General features: G+C 47.4%; 1 long non-coding RNA gene across 2 annotated transcripts; it reads right to left on the reverse strand.

Moving 5' to 3' along the window:
- Positions 1 to 265: 265 nt before the first annotated feature.
- LOC123353153 lies at positions 266 to 3,625 on the reverse strand. Of its 2 annotated transcripts, none has more exons than XR_006574408.1 (3): positions 3,576 to 3,625; positions 1,752 to 1,826; positions 266 to 859 (listed from the first exon to the last, which is right to left on the reverse strand). It is a non-coding gene; the product is annotated as an uncharacterized LOC123353153 (long non-coding RNA). The 2 variants fall into 2 exon arrangements; XR_006574409.1 differs by lacking the exon at positions 3,576 to 3,625 and adding an exon at positions 3,433 to 3,569.
- Between the last annotated feature and the right edge of the window lie 2,899 nt (positions 3,626 to 6,524).

A 6,524-nucleotide genomic window follows, 5' to 3' on the forward strand; every position in this document is an offset into this window, starting at 1 on the left:
TCCGGAACTCCACCAGGGCAAGCGGCAGAAGCGGAGTCGACGGGGGAGCCGCGGCCGTCGATCCCGCGCCGTGAGGACGGGAGGTCAGTCGAAATAAGACACGTTGACTTCACTACGCTATTCCCGTAGCTGAAGTTGCGTATCTTCAATCGACATACCCTCCCCCCCGCCCAGTGTAGACCAGGCTCTCCCATAGCTCCAACAAGCCCTCTCTCAGAACTCCAGCCATGGGGTGTTCTGGATCCACTGGTTACCTCTTCAAAGAGGCACATGGTAGATGTAGCACAAACTTTGCACAGCATTCCGAAACCCCATTGCTCTTTCTTTAATAGCACAAGAACTGCAGAGTTTAAACTAGTAAGAAACTGTACACGTTTCCCTGCTTCAATTTCCTCACCACTCTGGAGCATTCTTTGGGCTGTGATCTGGGTCCACTGGGTGTGTCCAGGACCCCTCTGCTGCAGCTCATGCCTTGACTTCTGGGCCACAGAGCCTCTCTCTCCTGCTAGATCAGCTTGCTTCCTCTGACTTCAGTTGGTCTTCAGCTAAACCAGCCCCGCCCCTGCTACAAAAACTGTCTGTTTCTTCCTCTCCTGCCCAAAGATTTTCCATGTGGCTCTCTGAGTCTTCCCCATTGTGAGTCCTTTTTAAACCTCCTGTTTTGTCACCTCAGTCTTTTTATCTTGATTGGGAATTTTCCATTCTCCGAACGCCAGCAGACAAGTAGGATAAAACTGGTTTTCCTAGCTTCTGCTAACCGACAGTTCCAAGATGCTTCCACCTGAGTAGGTGGTCACTGAGGTCTAATGACCTCCCGTTGTACCTGGTCTGGGAGGGACGTGATACAGCCTTTGTCAGCCTATGATAGAACCACACAGAGAGCTATTCAATGATATTGCAATTTTCATAAGAATAACTTCACAGTATCAATAAGCTGTACAGATGGATTCCCCAAATCGTCACATCACGTGACCTGGGTTTGATGGATTAACATCTAGAGCCACTGGTTTTCACATTGCAAAACTACCCCCAGAATTGGACATTTTAAAAGAGAGGCCAAGATAGATGCATCAGAGGAACTGAAGGCTTCAGTCAACCTCTAGTGATGATTCCCTCCACCACAGGGCCGCAGCACGCCGGCAGGAAGGCAGCGCAAGAGAGTTGGAAAGGCCACATGCATTTTTGTAAACAATAATTAGCATTAAAGGAGAAAATATTTTGTGACTCGGCAGATGCTCAAAGCCGAGCCATTGTTTTCATGGTTCTGATTGTACTTCAGCAGAAGTGACACAAATGCGAGGCAAGAACAGCCTGGGCCATCTGAAGATATTATATTACATACAATAATTTATAGAAAATCATTAAACAATTAAATCTGGCAGATCTCTGAGCAAACAAAAAGCAGCCTGCAGTTTGTATGATAAACAGGGCAATTCCATTTTTTTCTTGGCCGTCTTCTTGGAATCTAACTTGAATCCTTATTTCAGAATAACTATAATTATCTTTAATTCCCATTATTGTTTAACATTTTTTAACATTTACAAGCGCAAACTGTTACAGTTTTCCATGCAGATACAATCAGAAGCCAGGGCTCGCAATGAAAGCAATTAAAATGCTGCAATCATTACAAATATGTGTGTATGTTCAAATGCGTGTGTATTTTCAATCTGCATAACTTGCCAGTATGTAGGCTAGAAATTCAGATAAGTTTAGCATTTATTTAGAAATTCAGCAAAGCTGGTATTTCTTACCATCTCCAGTGATTTGCAGCTATGGCTCTTTTTGGAAGGGCAAGAAGGGGGAAAAAACACTTTCTGTCTTACATCCTTGGAGAATACATAGCAAAGATAAAATTATACACATGAATTATGCATATGAACGATGATTTCACTTCTGCTTTTGCTAGGGATTAGATCATGTTTGGTGTTAATCCTTTGTGAATATCTATATGTTCTGCAGCCATCTGAACATCCTCTCTGAATGCTACCAGCTCACAGTAATTTCAGTGGTAATGGCTGAAAACTGCCACATTTCACTGGTAATGCCTTTTGTGTGGGCAATAACCTCAGATGGAATTTCAGATCTTGGAAATCAAAAGTATTATTAAAGGTGACATCCTGTGTTCCCTAACTGATTTCAGATCTAGAGCAAGTGATTTTGCTGCCTCAGTGTGAGATACTCCTTCCTAACAAACCAATCCACCAACAAAAATACATGCAATAGATAGAAAAAGATTTAGCAATAATAATAATAATATTAATTAATTAATAATAACAACAATAACAACAACGCAAGTCTTTGCTATTTTATATAGATGCTTGGGAAAAACTATTCAACCCTTCAGGCAGATACTTCCTACGCCTGTGTAGCTTTGAAAAATCTCAGCCTCAAAGTCAGAAAGATGGCTAGTACACAAGAAAGTCAAAAGCCAAGGAAAGTTAATGTTACTGCCGCCTCTTCTGGGAAGCAAGATCAGTGGTAATGAGAAATATGCCAGCATAACCTGGATTATACAAAGATAAAGCCCAGCAAAGAGGATGCTAAAGGAAACCCATCAGATTAAAGCACATGCAACATAAATGTAAAGTATTTATGCAACAGAGTACAGTTCAGACCCAACAGCTTTTACTGACATAACTCAGGTAAACATATAGTCTAGAGCAGTGGTTCTCAACCTATTTACCACTGCAGGCCACATATGCAGCTCTCTATCTGTCATTTGGGCCACAGCCGCACAATATATTTACTACCTGTATGGCCCTGAGACTGTCACATGGGCCGCAGCTGCAGGAGCGGCGCCAGGGTTTTTGGCACCCTAGGCGCAGGGCTGGCTCTACCCATTTCGCCGCCGGTCCCGCAGCTCCGGTGGACCTGCCGCAGGCGTTCCTGTGGAGGGTCCGCTGGTCCCGGGGCTCCGGTGGACCTGCCGCAGGCGTTCCTGTGGATGCTTCACCGGAGCCGCGGGACCAGCAGACCCTCCACGGGCACGCCTGCGGGAGGTCCACCGGAGCCGCCTGCTGCCCTCCCGGCAAAATGCCGCCCCCCCCAAATCCTGGCGCCCTAGGCAACTGCCTAGGTCGCCTATATGGAAGCGCCGGCCCTGCGCAGCTGTCTGCTGATTGGTAGGGTGACCGTATTTCCCTCTGCTGAATATGGGACACCTGGTAAAATGACTCATATTCAAGCGAGTTCAACAGCAATCAGTCGTACAAACGTTCAAATTAACATCAAGTTGACTGAGCCCCAGTTAAAAAGAAATACTGCGTAGTTGGATTCTTTTTATTTACCTTCTTATCTTTAAGGCTTTAGTGTTCACATGGGGAAGGGTAACACAAACACACCCCTACTCACTCACTCACTCACACACACACGGAGGGGTAACACACACACACTCCTGTATACCTCTCTCACACGGGGGAATGAGCGACCGACCTGACCCTCCCTGCCTGGCTCTCTCCACCCTCCGTAGCTGGCTGGGCCCCCAGGACGGACCCCGTGTCTTCCTGAGGCAACACTTGAGGGGGGGATGCAGGGTCCCATGCTCCTCCTCCCCTGATTTCTGCCAGGATTCATACCAGAACGTGGCCAGCAGCAGCCTTTCAACACTGTGCGGGAGGGAAGGGACAGAATCTGCTTCCGGCTGCTGGGGAGCAGGAGGAGGGGAAGGGATGACCTGGCCTGTGTTTTTGCAGAGCTCATCTCTTCCCACCCTGCACTGCTCCTGTGTGGCTGGAAGCAGCTTGTCCCTTCCTGCCCGCACTGTGTCGAAAGGCAGCTAAACACCTCCACCGACATAACCCAGGCGCCTCCTGTCCTGTCCCCCGGCTACAGCGCGGGCAGGAAGGGGTTAAGACGTAAGGCTGCATTGTGCGCCAGGGCCCAGGGAACCTGACTGCAGGGCCTGGCCAGAGAGGTGGCTCAGCAGGGGAGGGGACAGAGGGGACAGAGCAGCTCTGCACTCCCTGGGGGCAGGACCCGGGGAGGGGCGTGGAGACTAAGGTGACCAGACAGCAAGTGTGAAAAATCGGGACAGGAGGTGGGGGGTAATAGGCACCTATAGAAGAAAAAGACCCAAAAATCGGGACTGTCCCTATAAAATAGGGACATCTGGTCACCCTAGGAGAGGGTGCTAATCCCCTGCCCTGGGGGCTGCTGTGGAGCCTGCAGGTTCGGGGCGTGAACAAGCTGGAAATTGCTTTCCCCCACCACTCCAGAGCTTAGCTGAGGGGCAGAGAGACTTTCCCCATGCCAGCGCTGTGCCGGGCTTTAGCACATGCCGGGCTCGGCTCCTCCTGGCCAACACCCTGGGCCAGAGGGTTTTGGGCTTTCCCGGGACGCCGGCCCAGCCAGAGGCAATGGGGGAAGGAAGGAGCCTGCCAGCCAGGCTGTTGGTGAGCTGAGCGTGCAAACCGGAGTCTGGTTCTCCACACTGCGCTGGGACTGGGACGTGCCCCGCTGGGGGGATATAGAGGAGCAGCTGGGTTGGCGGGGTGAAGGGGCAAAGCAGGGGGAGGACAATGAAAGGGGAAGCATGTAAACGGTCCCACCACCAGCCTTGCACACCCATCCCCATTGTTAGCTAGTGGATCCCCCCCATTCACCGCTGGCGGGCGGGTGGCTGCCGAGCAGGGATCCGGCCTCCAGTACTGATGGGGCGAGACAGAAAATATGGGACAATTTGCCCGTTTTGAAGAAATAGTTGGGACACCTGAAGGAGGGCTGAAGTATGGGACTGACCCTTTAAAACCAGGACATCTGGTCACCCTACTGATTGGGCTGCGGGTTGAGCACCGCTGGAGCATGTACCTATAGAGATGATGTTTGCTTATGTTTCTACAGAAATGTGTTGAAATGTAAGCAGGCCCAAAAATCTATTTTCTAAAAATAGGCTTGACCACAGTCAAGTGAGGCCTAGTAAACTATGAGTAAAGAGAAGTGGGACAGTTTAGAGGCTAGTTGCAGGTAATTTAGGACATAACCCCAGACCATGTTGTAGACATATTTTGTCCTAACTGGTTTTCACAAGCATCTTAGATAAAATGTTAATGTCTTGGAAAATGCTATCTGTATTGACAGTTATTGGTGGAATTTACACAGACGCTAATTAAAGATGAGCTTAATGTTCAATGGCCAATGAGAAAGTAGAAAATATTTAATTGTGGTTAAAATGGTGGATTTAATGTTAATTGATTAAAGAGCATTACTATAATTTATTATAAAAAGGGTAGCATGCTAATTTTAGATTGGGCACGCCCATCTCCCATCAGGGTACCATTAGAGAACTGGTTATCCCCATTCTCCTTATTTAGGGACTGATCACCCCATAATGCATCATTTTATCTCATACTGTGTGTATCAAGGCAGTGTATGGTAATAGTACGATGCTTGTTTGCTTAGCTTACTATTTTATATTCAATAAAGTCTTTAATGACTCATTCACTGTGTCATTCACAGCCCTCCAAGAAATTCAGTGTTGATAAATGCAAAGTAATGCACATTGGAAAACAGGTCACAATGCCCAGAGCAGGCCAAATCTGAGTGAGTAGTATTGCAACCTGCTGCACAGGGTTGCCCCACCACTCGGGTTTGGCCTGTCTGTCATGCCCCTCCTCACCGGACTGGGATTAGGGTTGTGGTGCCGGGTCGGAGGGTGCTGCTGCCCCTTTAGCACCTTGGTCTAGTACACCCACTGAATCAAGAGGCTACATCGAGGGTAGATTATTGCAGTGTACTGTACCTAGGGCTATTCTAATGAGCTGGTGAAGGAGTTCTGCAAAGAGAACATGGGGTCGGGGTCTGTCTGCCAGTCAAATAATTTTAACAGCGAGAATTTGATCTCTTGACAAAAAAAAAAAAGGCAAAGTGTGACAGCTCTGAAAATCTCAGCTGCCTTCAGGGAGGAACCCCCAAAATGGAGGGGCTCAAAATGAGAAGCTACTTTTGCAAATGTAGGTCTAAGTGACTTGTGCACAGTGTGTCAGTGGCAGAACCAGGAGCAGAACTTGTGTGTCTAGACTCTAAGGGCAAAATCCCAGCTCTATTGATGAGAGTTTTGCCTTTGACTTGAAAGGGGACCAGGATTTCAACCCTTGTCTCTTGGCTCACTCAGGGATTCACTATTTCCTTTGCCTGTCTGGTCTTTTCAGATTGCAAACTCTGTCTCTGAGTTCCTAGCCCAATGGGACCTTGATTTTGTTTGAGGCTTGTAGGTGCTACTATTAATACAAATAATAATGAATACATCATTTTTTTCATCTATGGTGTAATAACCCATATATATCATTATATATGATTTTTTCAGTTAAAAAGTGTTCCTTTATGCAGTATGGAATCAGTGCAGGACACTCAGCCAGGATATAAGTAATTCTCTACCTAATCTGTACTCAAATCTATGGGTGGGGTTTTCAAGGAAGCTGATGGGAATTAGACATCCCATTGATTTAGGCTCCTTTGACAATCCCAAGCTAAAATGTTAATGATAGCCCAGTGTGATACATGTGCAAAGAACCCACAGGCTTTGGATA

This window comes from Mauremys mutica, chromosome 19 (genome assembly GCF_020497125.1).
Source record: "Mauremys mutica isolate MM-2020 ecotype Southern chromosome 19, ASM2049712v1, whole genome shotgun sequence".
Taxonomy (NCBI): domain Eukaryota; kingdom Metazoa; phylum Chordata; order Testudines; family Geoemydidae; genus Mauremys; species Mauremys mutica.